Source organism: Zeugodacus cucurbitae, chromosome 2 (assembly GCF_028554725.1).
Source record: "Zeugodacus cucurbitae isolate PBARC_wt_2022May chromosome 2, idZeuCucr1.2, whole genome shotgun sequence".
In the NCBI taxonomy this organism is placed as follows: Eukaryota; Metazoa; Arthropoda; class Insecta; order Diptera; family Tephritidae; genus Zeugodacus; species Zeugodacus cucurbitae.
This window is the reverse complement of record NC_071667.1, coordinates 44,639,618-44,655,567: the sequence shown is the minus strand read 5'-3', so window position 1 is coordinate 44,655,567 and position 15,950 is coordinate 44,639,618. Positions and strand designations below refer to the sequence as shown.

The 15,950-nt window shown below is 37.7% G+C and overlaps 1 protein-coding gene across 7 annotated transcripts in view; it reads right to left on the bottom strand.

Annotated features, from left to right (window-relative positions):
• LOC128919867 (uncharacterized) overlaps positions 1–15,950 on the bottom strand; it is a 107,774-nt gene that overhangs the window by 12,634 nt on the left and 79,190 nt on the right. The gene's annotated exons all lie outside the window — the stretch shown is intronic.

Below are 15,950 nucleotides of genomic sequence, written 5' to 3'. Positions count from 1 at the left end.
TATGTATACAAATTTATGTTTTATATGTAGCTCCTCGGATTTGCTAAGGCATAAAAGAATGCATGTTCAATGATATTTGAACATCGCCTTTGGCATCAATAACAACCTATTTTATGGTCCGAATTGATTCAACACAATTGGGCGCTAAGCTAACTGTTAATTTAGACCAAATGTCGGTAATTTTGGCGTTTTCGGTTATTATATCAATTGTCCTCTGATATTTAACGAAACCAAATATTTTAAATAAAGTTTAGGTCGAGACTCTGCGGAGGTCAACTTGATTTGCTTCACTTAAAACTTTTGTTGGTAATGGTCCTTTATGAAATGGAGCATTGTCCTGTTGTGAAATGTAGTCAATAGTTGGAAAAGGCCGACTAACCACTACAATGGCATGGTCATGTGAATTCTCATATATCCTGATGATTTAGGGTCCCTAAATTAGTACCAAATCTCCAACACTTAAGTAAGGAAAACTTCCTCAAAAAAATCATCATGTCACCTACCAACACGTTAGGTATTAATGTTAACTCTTTTTAATGTCCTGAGGAGTTTAGTATCATTTACTGTTCATGCAATATGCTGATTCGATGCTGTTGCAATATTAACAGGACTAATTGTGGAATTTTGTATGGGAGTTCCTACTAATCTTCTGCATTCTCTTTGAGTTATCACAGGTATCTCCCCAGTTCTCTTTAAATTATCCTTGTAATTGTTCGTGTCCTTCGTTTTAATAACATTATAAACAGTATTCAATCAAATTATATAAATTTTAACTAACTTCGAAGCCGAAACCTCAGTCTTAAACTTAGTAACAGTCTCCGATCTAGTTATAATCGATAATTCCTTTGTTTTCAGCATTCTATTTACCATTTTTTATATTTTAAGGCTGAGTTAGGTTGATATGAATGCAATAGAATCCAATGAGAAACCCCCCTTTTGATGACGACCCCTGCAAACGTATAAAGGACTAATATTTAAAGGCATGCACCTGGAATGTCCGGACCCTTAATTTGGAAGGTGCCTTTGCCAAGCTGGTTGATGTCCTCATGCGACTAAAGGCTGATATCACCGCTATCCAAGAAGTGCGATGGACGGGACAAGGACGGAAGAAGGTGGGTCCTTGTGACATCTACTACAGCAGCCATATAAAGGAGCGCAAATTTGGTGTTGGATTTGTGGTGGGAGAGCGACTCCGTCGCCGAGTCCTGACATTCACCCCAGTGGATGAACGTCTAGCCAGAATTCGCATAAAAGCGAGGTTCTTCAACATATCACTTATTTGCGCCCACCCCCCAACGGAAGAGAAGACGATGTGACCAAAGATACTTTCTTGGCTCTCACGTGACTGTTGACAGTCATAACTTCGAAGTCGTAGATAATTTCGTATACCTGGGAACCAGTATCAACAACACCAACAATGTCAGCCTCGAAATCCAGCGCAGGTGCTACTTTGGACTGAGTAGGCAATTGAAAAGTAAAGTCCTCTCTCGGCGAACCAAAATCAAACTCTACAAGTCGCTTATCATTCCCGTCCTGCTTTATTGTGCAGAAGCTTGGACGATGTCAACGTCAGATGGGACGACACTAGGAGTTTTCGAGGGGAAAATTTTGCGGAAGATTTATGGTCCCTTAAACATTGGCCACGGCGAATACCGCAGAAGATGGCTGTATGTGTTGTTCGACGACATTGACATTGTTCAACGAATAAAAAGACAGCGGCTACGCTGGCTAGGTCATGTTGTCCGAATGGACGAAAATACTCCAGCTCTGAAAGTGTTCGATGCAGTACCCGCCGGAGGACCTCGAGGAAGGGGAAGGCCTGCACTCCGTGGACCAGGTGGAGAGCGATCTGGTTACACTTGGAATCTCCAACTGGCGTCGAACTGCGAAGGAAAGAGAGGATTGGCGCGGTCTCATAGATTCGGCTATAACCGACTAAACGGTTCAACGCCAATTACATACAATCTTTGGAAATTACTTGTATAAATGTAGCATATGCCGGATAAGTGGTTCGTGAGTATTTTCGAGCACAAAAAATAAACATAGAAAACCATTTCCAATAACCTTAAATGAAGTACATAGATTGAGCTGACATTCTAAATACCAGAGGAACGTGTTAGTTATATTGTTCACGCCTATTTAAGTATGTGAAAGTAACATTTTTCTATTCTTAGATCTCAAAGAAATTTACAGATAATTATGGGGTAAATTCCGAGGCTAATGCCTGGGCCTTGAAGTAAAGTCCGACGGATTAATCGACCAGTATCGGCCAAATTTGGCTGATTCTTAGCCGATTCTTTCTACCTCTTTTGAATTACTCTTACATTTAATTTTTTACTTTCTTGATTACTTAAAAGCCCAAACTATTAGGAGTTCTGGTCGCCTTATAAAACACATTTTGATTCATATATACCACCACAGTCGCATATGCCAAACCGCCCCCAATATATTTGCGCGAGCGTAGCACAAATACTCTTGTTGCTAAATTAAGCGAAATTGTGAGTACAAAAAACTTTCGCATAGTGCCTTTAAAAAAAGGCAATATAGATGAAACGAAAATACAGACATACACTGAGAAGAATTTTATGGATGTTGTAAAGTTTTTGTCAGATAAAAACAAAAGTTATTATTCCTATCAGCTGAAGAGCTCAAAGGGCCTAGCTGTAGTAATTCATGGTATAGAGTCTTCCGTAGACTCTAGTGAAATCAAAGAAGCTCTTGAAGAATGTGGCTTTGACGTTAAAACTGTCGTAAACATCTTTAACAGAAATAAAGTACCACAACCCATGTTTAGAATTGAATTGATGCCGAATTCTAACCAGCTTAAAAAGAACGAAGTGCATCCAATATATAATTTAAAATATTTGCTGCACCGTAGAGTAACCGTAGAGTAACCGTAGAAGAACCACACAAAAGAAACGGTCCGGTACAATGCACCAACTGCCAAGAGTATGGGCATACCAAAATCATATTGCACTCTACGCAGTGTTTGTGTGGTATGTGGTGATTTACATCCCACTTCAAAATGTAGCCTCAAGAAAGAGGATTTAAATAAAAAATGCGACGTAGCCAAATGTTACATACTCTTCGTAATGACATTATACATATCACAGACCATATTCCAAAATCTGGTAATATTAAAAATAATACTGTACAAGGGAGCTATGCCAATGTTGTAAAAGGCAACAATATACAAATGCAACCACCGCAAAATCCCCCAAATGGTGGTATTGAAACCATGATTGTAAATCTTACGCAATGTATGACGCTATTTATGTCTACTATGCAAAGCATGATACAAGATTTAATAAAATCACAAAACCAAATGCTGCAAACTTTATTAAGTAAAAAATGAGCATACTAAACATTTGTATATGGAATGCTAACGGTGTTAACCAACATAAATTAGAGATTATTAAATTTCTGTCTGAAATAAATATAGATGTAATGCTAATATCAGAGACTCATCTGACAAAGACTGTATGTTACAAATCACCCGGATGGAAAAGCACATGGCAGAACGGCAGTGTTGGTTAGAAATCGGTTAAACCACTATAATCTGGAATCTCATGCTACAGCCGAGTTGAAAGCTACAACAATATCGTTAAAAAATCAGGGTTGTGATTTAAATCTAACGGCTATATACTGCCCACCTCGTTTTAAAATTACAGATAGCGAATTTAAAAAAAAATTTTGGAACGTTAGGTCATAGATTTCTAGCAGGTGGAGATTATGATGCAAAACACATGTACTGGGGGTCACGTCCTATTAATCCGAAAGGACGCCAGTTGTATCAAACCATTATGAACCACAATAACTTTGATATAATATCTCCTGGCAAGCCCACATACTGGCCCAGTGATCGCAAGAAAATACCAGATTTAATTAATTTCGCTGTAACCAAAAATATAGATAGATCGCGTGTGACAGCTGATACATGTACTTATCTTCTGATCATTCGCCTAATAAAGTTGTATGAACAACCCATATTCGTTGAGTTAAAAGTGGGTCTATCATCTCACAAAACGAACTGGTTAAAACGTGAATGGCAGTTAAGTCGCTCCCCTTCTACTCAGCTTCAACTAAAATATGCTGTACGAAAACTAAAAACAGCTCTTAAACGTGAGGAAGAATACCACACTCACAATTACATATATAAAGAAACAGTCGGAATTCAAACAAACGAAATTCACTTTGGAAAGCCCAAAAGTCAATGAAGCCTCCAGTCGACTCCAACCTGCCTATAAGAGGCTTGGGTGGAAACTGGGCACGAAGTGACGAGGATAAGGCAAATTGTTTTGCAAATCATCTTGAAAAGGTATTTCAACCTAATTGCCCAAATAACAGCTTTAAGCTGCCTTTCATCTCCAATAGCGCTAACGAGTCGCTTGGGTCTATTCAAACGTAATCTTCTGAAATTATTAAAATCATAAAAGAGCTGAATCCAAAAAAGTCGGCAGGACGCGATAAAATTACTCCAAAAATGCTAATTGAGATACCAAATATTGCTTTAACAGTGCTATTTTCAGTTTCGGGTACTATCCAATTTCATGGAAAAATCGCAGATCATCATGATAGAGAAACCAGGTAAAGACTTGACACAGCCGTCTTCATACAGACCAATCAGTCTTCTACCCTGTCTTTCTAAAATACTTGAAAAAGTGTTACTATCAAAGATGTCTCCTTTCCTCCATGAAAATAATGTAATACCAACGCATCAATTCGGGTTTCGTGCAAAACATGGCACTGTAGAACAAGTAAATAGAATTACTAACGAAATCATAAGGGCGTATAGAGAGTACTGATCTGCTATATTTCTAGATGTGGCTCAGGCGTTCGATAAAGTGTGGCATTACGGGTTTTTATATAAGATTAAAAAAGCTTACCTCTCGAAATGCATAAAACCTTGGAGTCTTATTTAAAAAATAGAAAGTTTACTGTCAAAGTAGGAGACTTCATATCTGAAGAACGATCATATCTGGTGTACCTCAGGGCAGTGTTTTAGGGCCAACTCTATTCATAATATATACAGCAGACCTTCCAACAGCTAGTAATGTTTTGACATCAACTTTTGCGGATGACACAGGTTTAGTGAGCCGAAACAAATGCCCAATTATAGCATCAAAAGTATTAGGAGAGCATTTGATTTTTGTCGAAGAATGGCTAGCAAACTGGCGTAGAAATGTAAATGAACAGAAGTGCAAGCATGTTACATTTTCTCTAAGACCAAAAACGTGCCCGGCAGTTAAAATGAACAAGCGACTGAAGTAACATATCTTGGTATTCACTTGGATTAAATAAAAAATCAAAACTTAGCCTAGACAACAAAGTTCTATTGTACAACGCCGTCATAAAGCCAATTTGGATGTACGGCATTCAACTGTGGGGTACGGCCTGTGCAACCAATATCGATATAATTCAGAGATTCCAATCAAAAATGCTTAGAACAATCACGTGCTCACCATGGTACATGCGTAATGAAAATATCCATAAAGATCTTGGTATTCTCATGGTAAAGAAAGAAATAGAAAACAGCAGAAATAAATAGTTATCCAAACTCCAAGATCACCCAAACCCATTGGCTAATGCTTTATTACATTCTTGTAATCAATCACGTCTAAAAAGAGGAGATATGCCAGGACACTGAGGAGCAACGTTTCACCAAAACAACTCAATCAATTGGTTGAGGTTGTCAAGTTTTAATTAGAATTAAGATTTTATAACTTATTGTTAGGCTCCAAAGAGCAGATTCAATAAATAAAGAAATATATGAAAAAAAAAAATATTTGCCTAAATCAAATAATCCTCACGATGATAACATTTAGTCTGGTATACAGAACTTCATTTTTTTGTTTTAAATTTATTATTATTATACATTAGTTAGAATGATCCGATTTATAAAATATGCCCAGTTTTGTTCAACAACTTGTTGAGGTTTTGAAATTTTCATAATCAACATCATTCCCATCGACAGGGCAGGTAATAATCATTTGGTCCTGGTTTGGACTATGAGGTGTATGTTAAAGAACATCCTAAAAAAGCTATCTGTCCTTAAAGGAAAAAAGCTATATTAGGTTAGGTTAGGTACGAAGGCTGTTTCCCTATAAAGGGGGTACTTTGTAATGCCGTAAAAATTCAACCCCCTCACTTATTTATGAATCGACAAAGCGCTTGGAACCTACCACAAATCTGCAGAGGTTTTTAACTTCTGTATCCGCTAATTCGCGGGGGTGCCCAAAAAAGTGAGATCCAAGGATTTTTTGTATAGATCTCGCAAAGGCGGGACATTCCAAAAGGAAATGCTGGGAGGATTCTACCTCACCTTCTTCTAGGCAGCTTTTGCAGCTAGCATCCGGTAAAATTTTTAATTTGACCGCGTGAGTCCCAATGGGACAATGGCCAGTTAGAACACCTATAACTTGGGAAAGATTGATCTTGTTTAGGGCCAGAATGATCTTGCGACAGAACAGGTGCTAGTGACTGTCCAGCGCCTGCTCAGTTCGACTGAGACCCATTCATCTAGAAGCAAGTTGCAAGAGGACACCGGCGCTCCTATTTGTTCCCATTCCACTGTAAGTGCAACAGAAGTACCTAGCCTAGCAAGCTCATCAGCCTTGCAGTTCCCTGCGATTCCGCTGTGGCCAGGCACCCAAACTAGTATGATAGCAAAGTGCTCCGATGCAACTGATAGCGAGGACTGGCAATCCTTTACCAGCTTGGAGCGCACAGTCACTGAGCTTAAGGCTAATATTGCTGCCCTACTATCAGATTGGATCGTCACCTTTCTGAAAGCTGCTGTACTCCGCAGCAGTGAATCCGCTGCAACCTTTATGGCCGTCACTTCCGCTTGAAACACGCTACAATGGTCCGGAAGCCTGAAGCTGAAGTTAATGAGAAGTTCTGGACAATAAACTCCTCCCCCAACTTTAGCCGCTAACTTCGACCCATCCGTAAAGAAGCTTACCGCGTCGCTCCTCCAGCGACTTCTACTCACCCAACCCGCAGAGAATAGACCACCAGGGTAGGGCTCGTCGACATGATGGTAGTCCAGTAGCCTCGGAATGAAGTCGAAGCGCCTGAGGATACTAGAGTGCCCAGGCGCGCAATCTGTTATATACCCAGCCTCCCTCAGCCTGATAGCGGTTTTCGCGGCCATACACCTTCCGGCTATGTCCACGGGTGCTATATGAAGTAGGGAATTCAGTGCCAAAGTCGGTGTGGTCAGTAGCGCACCGCACATGGCTATGAGAGCCGCCCGTTACACACTCACTAGCTTCTTAGCTAGTGAAGTCTTTTCAAGCGCCTCCCACCATACGTGAATCCCGTAAAACATTATAGGCTTGAGTATAGTTTCATGCACATATAAATATTTACTATTAGCCTAAACTTCAATTCTGTTTTATAGTTTAAAAAATATTTTGAAATTTTTTATATCGTATACATTAATAATAACAAACCTGCATACTCAGAAATATTTTGCAATTTTGTAATCTTTAATTTTTTTGCAAAAAATTCATGCACATAGAATTATTTGACTGAGGTATTTTCATTGCTAATGTATTCGGCAATTGAATGCCGCCAGGTGTGCATTCCCAGATACTCTTCCGAACATGCGGACATACGTATAATTGCTGTGGCGACACGTCTCTGCCACATACATTTTATGTTCCTGGAACATCGCTGTTGCGGTTGCACCGTGCGGTTTCGCACCGTCAATGGGCTGTTCAAATAATGAGGTGCAAAAGTAAACAAATTTTCCAAAATGTATGTATACATTTTTGTGTATTATTCTATTCATTCACACAAATATACAACAATTATATGTTATTGTTTTTGTGACGGTCAAAATAATTTGTTTCATTGTATTCTTTCTTTCCCATTTCGCTTTTGTTTTGTTTGTTTCTTTTTCTGTTCAAATAAAAAGCAATTGCATTTGTGATGGTTACTTTTTGATAAAGTGATTAATCAGATACTATTCATTAACTAGTTTTCTTTGAGTAGAATTTCTCAACGACAAAGATTGTTTGCATACGAGTAATAATAATAATTTGTATATATTCTTATAATTACGAATTGTTTGTCTTTCAGTTCTCGGGCTTTTGGGCATTGGGCGCGCATTGCCACGGGAGCTAGTTGCACTCAGTTCATTGCAATTGTTCGCTTTGACATTATTTTTTCTCGAAGACAGAGAAATTGATCACGCTTCCGTTGAATATCCATTTCTTCTTTCATTCCGTCTTACATGCGCAGTCAAATGCAAATCAAACTGAATACTTTTGTTGGTTGGTGTTTAAGGTACCGTTATCAATATGAACCAAAATAAATAGTTTCGAATCGAATGGGGGCGAATGGATCGAGAGGACAAGACGAAATATCTCCTGTCATCAAGCAAACATTCAGCGCATTCGGGTCTCGGCTCCCACATCACTGTTGACAGTCATAACTTTGAAGTCTTAGATAATATCGTATACCTATGTACCAGCATCAACATCAATAATAATGTCAGTCCTGAAATCCAACGCAGAATCACTCTTGCCAAGAGGTGCTACTATGGACTGAGTAGGCAATTGAAAAGAAAAGTCCTCTCTCGACGAACAAAAAACAAACTCTACAAGTCCCTCATCATTTCTGTCCTACTTTATGACCTAATGACGCGCTGTTGCGGACTCAGCTATAACCGCGTAAGCGGTGTCTACGTCAGTCAAGAAGAAGATCAAGGGATATCTAAGTTATGTCGTATGATTTTAAATCATATAAAAGAGAATTAAGAAAGTAACATATTCTCGAAATTTAATTCAGCTTTCTTTAACTAGACTACCTATTACTTTGAACTGCATTGCCAGGAGTCAATATCACTTAAATATGTGAACAAATTCTTGACGAAAATAAAAGTTGAGTATAAATATTTATGGATATCAAAGTTTCAGCACTTTGGGGGAAGCTCAAATGAAAATGATTCCAAAAACATGTAAGTTTATATATATATATATATAATCTTAGCTGTAAAATATAAAAATAACAACAATGTAATGCGATCATAGAATGTAAATCGGTTTAAACAGTTTGTTTGTATTTGCATGTCTGCTGCCCATATTACTTGACAATTTGCTGATTTTAGTGACGGCAGCTTTGGCAGTTGGTGGTATAGCGTTGTATGCAGGAACGCCACGCATTAAACACGCTATTCTTTTATGCTGTTATATATGATCATTATTTCTCTTAAGTTTTTATACTCTCGCAACAAATGTTGCTAAAGAGAGTATTATAGTTTTGTTCACATAACGGTTGTTTGTAACACCCAAAACTAAACGAGTTAGATATAGGGTTATATATACCAAAGTGATCAGGGTGAAGAGTGGAGTTCAAATCCGAATGTCTGTCTGTCCGTCCGTCCGTCTGTACAAGCTGTAACTTGAGTAAAAATTAAGATATCTTGATGAAACTTGGCACACTTATTTCTTGGCACCATAGGAAGGTTGCTTTCGAAAATGAGCAAAATCGGACCACTGCCACGCCCACAAAATGGCGAAAACCGAGAACACATAAAGTGCCATAACTAAGCCATACATAAAGCTATTAAAATAAAATTTAGTATGAAGGATCGTACTATTAAGGGGCATATCTGGATGTAATTTTTTTGGGGAAGTGGGCGTGGCCCCGCCCCCTACTAAGTTTTTTGTACATATCTCGGAAGCCAATAGAGGTATATAAACCAAACTTTCTGCAATCGTTTTTTTTAGCCACTTCCTAATACAGTCCAAAAATGAAAGAAATCGGATCATAACCACGCCCACCTCCCATACAAAAGAAAGGTTGAAAATTACTAAAAGTGGGTTAACTCACTAAAGAAAAACGTCAGAAACACTAAATTTCACATAAGAAATGGAAGATGGAAGCTGCACTCAGATTTTTTTACAAAATGGAAAATGGGCGTGGCGTCGCCCACTTATGGGTCAAAAACCATATCTCGGGAACTACCCGACCGATTTCAATGAAACTTGGTTTGTAATAGTTTCCTTACATCCCAATGATATGTTGTGAAAATAGTCCAAATCGGATCACAACCACTCCTACTTCCCATATACCAGAACTCTGAAGACGATCTGAATTATTTACTTTACAATATATAAAGTAAGCACTAGTGAAGATATCGATGCAGAACTTTGCACAAATACTATGTTTATAGTGTGGCAGCCCCATTCTAAAAATCGCCGAAATCGGACCATAGGTTTTTAAGGCCCCATATATCGAACACGAGGACCTCAGCGCTTCTAACCTAATATTAGGGTTTCCAATTTTCAATAGACTTTATACAATATATATGACGAATATGTGGGTCAAATTGTGTATTATATAATATTAATTAAGTTAAATAAATAAATTGCGAGAGTATAAAATGTTCGGTTACACCCGAACTTAGCCCTTCTATACTTGTTTATTTTATCTATGATATTTATACTCTCGCAACAAATGTTGCTAAAGAGAGTATTATAGTTTTGTTCACATAACGGTTGTTTGTAACACCCAAAACTAAACGAGTTAGATATAGGGTTATATATACCAAAGTGATCAGGGTGAAGAGTGGAGTTCAAATCCGAATGTCTGTCTGTCCGTCCGTCCGTCCGTCTGTGCAAGCTGTAACTTGAGTAAAAATTAAGATATCTTGTTGAAACTTGGCACACTTATTTCTTGGCACCATAGGAAGGTTGCTTTCGAAAATCGGACCACTGCCACGCCCACAAAATGGCGAAAACCGAGAACACATAAAGTGCCATAACTAAGCCATACATAAAGCTATTAAAATAAAATTTAGTATGAAGGATCGTACTATTAAGGGGCATATCTGGATGTAATTTTTTTGGGGAAGTGGGCGTGGCCCCGCCCCCTACTAAGTTTTTTGTACATATCTCGGAAGCCAATAGAGCTATATAAACCAAACTTTCTGCAATCGTTTTTTTTTAGCCACTTCCTAATACAGTCCAAAAATGAAAGAAATCGGATCATAACCACGCCCACCTCCCATACAAAAGAAAGGTTGAAAATTACTAAAAGTGGGTTAACTCACTAAAGAAAAACGTCAGAAACACTAAATTTCACATAAGAAATGGAAGATGGAAGCTGCACTCAGATTTTTTTACAAAATGGAAAATGGGCGTGGCGTCGCCCACTTATGGGTCAAAAACCATATCTCAGGAACTACTCGACCGATTTCAATGAAACTTGGTTTGTAATAGTTTCCTTACATCCCAATGATATGTTGTGAAAATAGTCCAAATCGGATCATAACCACTCCTACTTCCCATATACCAGAACTCTGAAGACGATCTGAATCATTTACTTTACAATATATAAAGTAAGCACTAGTGAAGATATCGATGCAGAACTTTGCACAAATACTATGTTTATAGTGTGGCAGCCCCATTCTAAAAATCGCCGAAATCGGACCATAGGTTTTTAAGGCCCCATATATCGAACACGAGGACCTCAGCGCTTCTAACCTAATATTAGGGTTTCCAATTTTCAATAGACTTTATACAATATATATGACGAATATGTGGGTCAAATAGTGTATTATATAATATAAACAAAGTTAAATAAATAAATTGCGAGAGTATAAAATGTTCGGTTACACCTGAACTTAGCCCTTCCTTACTTGTTTCAAATACCATTGCTGCAATCATCACCCAATCGCGCGCAATTGATTTCAACGAATTTACATATACATATACAACTGCAGCGAGTATATGAGTGTCTGTAATTAAAACCAACATAACCATTTGCTAAACCGATACCTGCCGCGAGTGTGCATCTGAGGCAATTGCCATCAGACGAAAGCCGCCAACCGCCAGCAGCTAGAGGCAAAGAAACAAACTAACCTGGCCGCATGCCGTCGACTGTTGGCGCTGATTATCGACATCGAAACTGCAATTGCGCCGCGGCGGCACCAGTTCAATATTGCCAATAAAACCGGAGAGCTGAGCACATGCATCCGAATTAAAAATGAAAATGCAATAAAGCTGCATACATAAATTGGCGATATGAGCATTTCAATGATTGCGATGGTGGTAGCAGCACGCATTTCAGCATTCGACTTTGAAAACGCGGCATGAGGCACGCAATCGTTACAATCATGAACTGATATGTGCAACAAAGGCGCTGTTGGCGTTTGAACGACCGTGCGATCGCATTTGAGCGCTGCTCCTTCTATTTGGCCGCCATTAAGCTAACTGCGCAAGGGTACTCAATGCGCCTCGTTTGCTACAATTGCAAATAATAGGGTTTTTAGACAGCCAAATTAATTGATCAATTAAAATTTTTATTGAGAAACCCGTTTTTCCCTTTTATACTGCCGGCTACTCGATAATCTATCAGCTGTTATACATTTTTGCTTTTCGTAAGAAGTTGGTAAGTTTCATCAGCTGATTAATATTTTTAGCAGCAACATCTACTGTAGCTTTTTTTTATCAAAAAATTCAGCCAATCGCAGACAAAGAACGTATATCGTTCGTCTTTGTCGCAGAGTTGCATTTGATTTTTAAGTCGATTAAAATTCAAATTAAAATGATTTAAGATTTTTTCTGTATGGTAAACCGATCTCAATAAGCGTTGTAATCGAGAAGAGGCCGGTTAATTGATCAATTAGCTCTTGTCTAAAAACGCTATAATTTTCGCGCGTACACATTCTGTGTTGTCGTTTGGTTAGTCATCTTTCTTGGATTTGTTGTGGATTTTCTACACAGTATATGTACATATATATGTATATTTGGCATTTATTTTTTATTGTATTCGCTGTTGTGTTGTTTTGGCGTCTCGCCTTTGCTGCGGTTGGCTGAAATATGAGCGTTGCAAATAGCGCGCGTGGGAAGTTAAGTGTTTTCTTGAAAAAGTGAATCTCGCCAACTGAATTGGAAGTTAAGCTAAGCTATTAAACATGAAGCCATTGTCTCCTTTTCGGCATTACAAAATTGCTGCAAATTGTGTGAAGTGGGTAGTTTAATAGTTTTAAGTATACATATAGTAATATTTTTCATGAAACTTAGAAGAAACGTATTTAAAATTTCATTCATGAAATAATTTTTGTGTTAAGTAAGTATTTTTATACTCTCGCAACCTGTTGCACAGAGTATAATAGTTTTGTTCACATAACGGTTGTTTGTGTCACCAAGAAATATAAGAGTTAGATATGGGGTTATATATGGGGTTATATATACATAAATGATCAGGATGACGAGTGGATTTGAAATCTGGATGTCTGTCCGTCCGTCTGTCCGTGCAAGCGATAACTTGAGTAAAAATTAAGATATCTTAATGAAACTTGGAACACATGTTCCTTGGCACCCTGAGGACGTTGCTTTCGAAAATGGGCAAAATCGGGCCACTGCCACGCCCACAAAATGGTGGAAACCGAAAACCTATACAGTGTCATAACTAAGCCATAAATAAAGTTATGAAAATAAAACTTGGAACATAGGATCGCATTAGGGAGGGGCACATTTGAATGTAATTTTTTTAGAAAAGTGGGCGTGACCCCGCCCACAAATAGGTTTTTTGTATATAACTCGCAATAAAGCTATATAAACCAAACTTTCTGCAGTCATTTATTTTAGCCATTTCCTTATACAGTCCAAAAATGAAAGAAATCGGATAATAACCACGCCCACCTCCCATACAAAGGTTAGGTTGAAAATTACTAAAAGTGCGTTAACTCACTAACGAAATACGTCAGAAACACCAAATTTTACATAAGAAATGGCAGAAGGAAGCTGCACTGAGATTTTTTATAAAATGGAAAATGGGCGTGGCGTCGCCCACTTATGGGTCAAAAACCATATTTCAAGAACTACTCAACAGATTTCAATGAAATTTGGTATATAACCACACTCTTGACACCTTGATGACACGGGTGGAATCGGTTCACAACTACGTCTACTTCCCATATAACTCAATTTTGAATTCTTTTGATTCGTTCACTTTATAATACATATGTATATTAGGGTGGCCCTTATTTTCCAAAGTATTCCGATTCTTGATCGCACCCCCTAGAAATATGCGAATAGCCCAAAAACTAGTATATACAAAGTTTTGGGTCAATCAAAAAAGTTTTAGAGGTTGCGCAAGGAGCTTGAAATCCTGAAAAATTAAGAATTTTTGCCATTTTTATGTCTCCATATTTCAAAGCCACACTTAGATATATGTCCGTATTTTCCAGATATATACAATGTGCGGTATAAATCGGTTGAGAAGGGTTCGTGCAGAAGGGCACGAGCAAAACCGACCACTGGTTCCAAAAAGTAACCTGTTACTGCAGTACTAGGCATATGCCGCAAAAAACCGAAAAAATTCGGCAGCAAGTGGGTAGGGATATAGAATAGCGAACTCAAGAAATATACCACGCAGTGTTGTATCAGTCATATTTTAATTTTGCATGTGAAACAACAACAGTGTTGGTATGACAGTCATAAAAAAATAATACCTTGTGAATACCCTAGCTGTATATTTTGCAAAATGAACCCTAGCGATAATCATAATAGTAAAAAATTGAATTTAATTGCCATTTATATATCACCAAATTCATCGATGAGAGATATAAAATTGTTCATCGGTAAAGCTTTATTACTGTTGTCAACTGCAGGTTCGCAAGCTTTTGCAGATATTATCGGAGAATCAGTAGAGTATAGCGAACAACCGGTACTCCTTGCGGGAGATTTCAATGTAAATTTCTCATTGCCAGAAGCTGAACCATTACTGGCATTCCTCAGAGAGAAATTTTCATTAGAAATGATCAATGGAAGAAATGATCCTACGACAAAAGGAGGTATACGACTATTGATGCGGTATTCGCGAGAAATATAGATAAAATAGTAGATGTAAGACATTTCATATCGTATTTTAGTTATCATAATCCAATTGTAAATATTATAGATATCAATCCGTCAGAACCCAGAAATGATAATTGATTTGGACTTTGCTTTATAAAATGTGCATAATAAATTTATAAAATGTGTATTTAAGAAAGTGTTGGTCACTCCACCATATTTTTGTCCTTTCCCTCTTGCTAGTTTTCTTTCATACAAAATGATATGCATTTTTGGAATATCACTAAGAAGTATAACTTCTATATAAACTATAAACCAAACTTTCTGCAGTCGAGTCTCTTACGTACCCACCACAAAATAGTTGAAATCGGATAATAACCACGCCCACCTCCCATACAAATGTTAGGTTGAAAATTACTAAAAGTGGGTTAACTCACTAACGAAAAACGTCAGAAACACTAAAGAAGCTGCACTCAAATTTTTTACAAAATGGAAAATGGGCGAGGCATCGCCCACTTATGGGTCAAAAACTATATCTCAGGAAGTACTCGACAGATTTCAATGAAACTCGGTATATAATATTTTCTTGACACCCTGATGACACGTGTGGAAAATGGATGAAATCAGTTCATAACCACAACTTCCTAAATAACTCAGTTTTAAATTCCATCTGATTCCTTCACTTTATAATATATATGTACATAAGGAACCAATGAAGATAGCGAAATAAAACTTTACACAAATACTGTATATGATCTGTGGCATCACTTGTGAAAAAGTTGTCAAAATCGTACTATAACTTTTCGAAGCCCCGGATATCGATAATGTTGAACTCAGTGCCTAAGGGTAAATTTTAACCGAAAATATGGGTAAATCTTTTCTATGTTTTCTTCTAATAGTGTTCTGTTCCAAAAATTATTAAAATATAGTATAATATACTAAAAATAGGTTTTTAAAAAATGCGGTGGGCTTTATTCCGCATGTATGTATTGGTTAATATGTGAGATATCTTAGCACAATTAAGTCTTGGATATAGTGCACCTTGCTGATGAAAATGAATGAAATCGGTTCAGGAATTACCTCAGCCTCATATACTATTTATGATGATTTTCGTGATTCTGTTAAACTTTATGC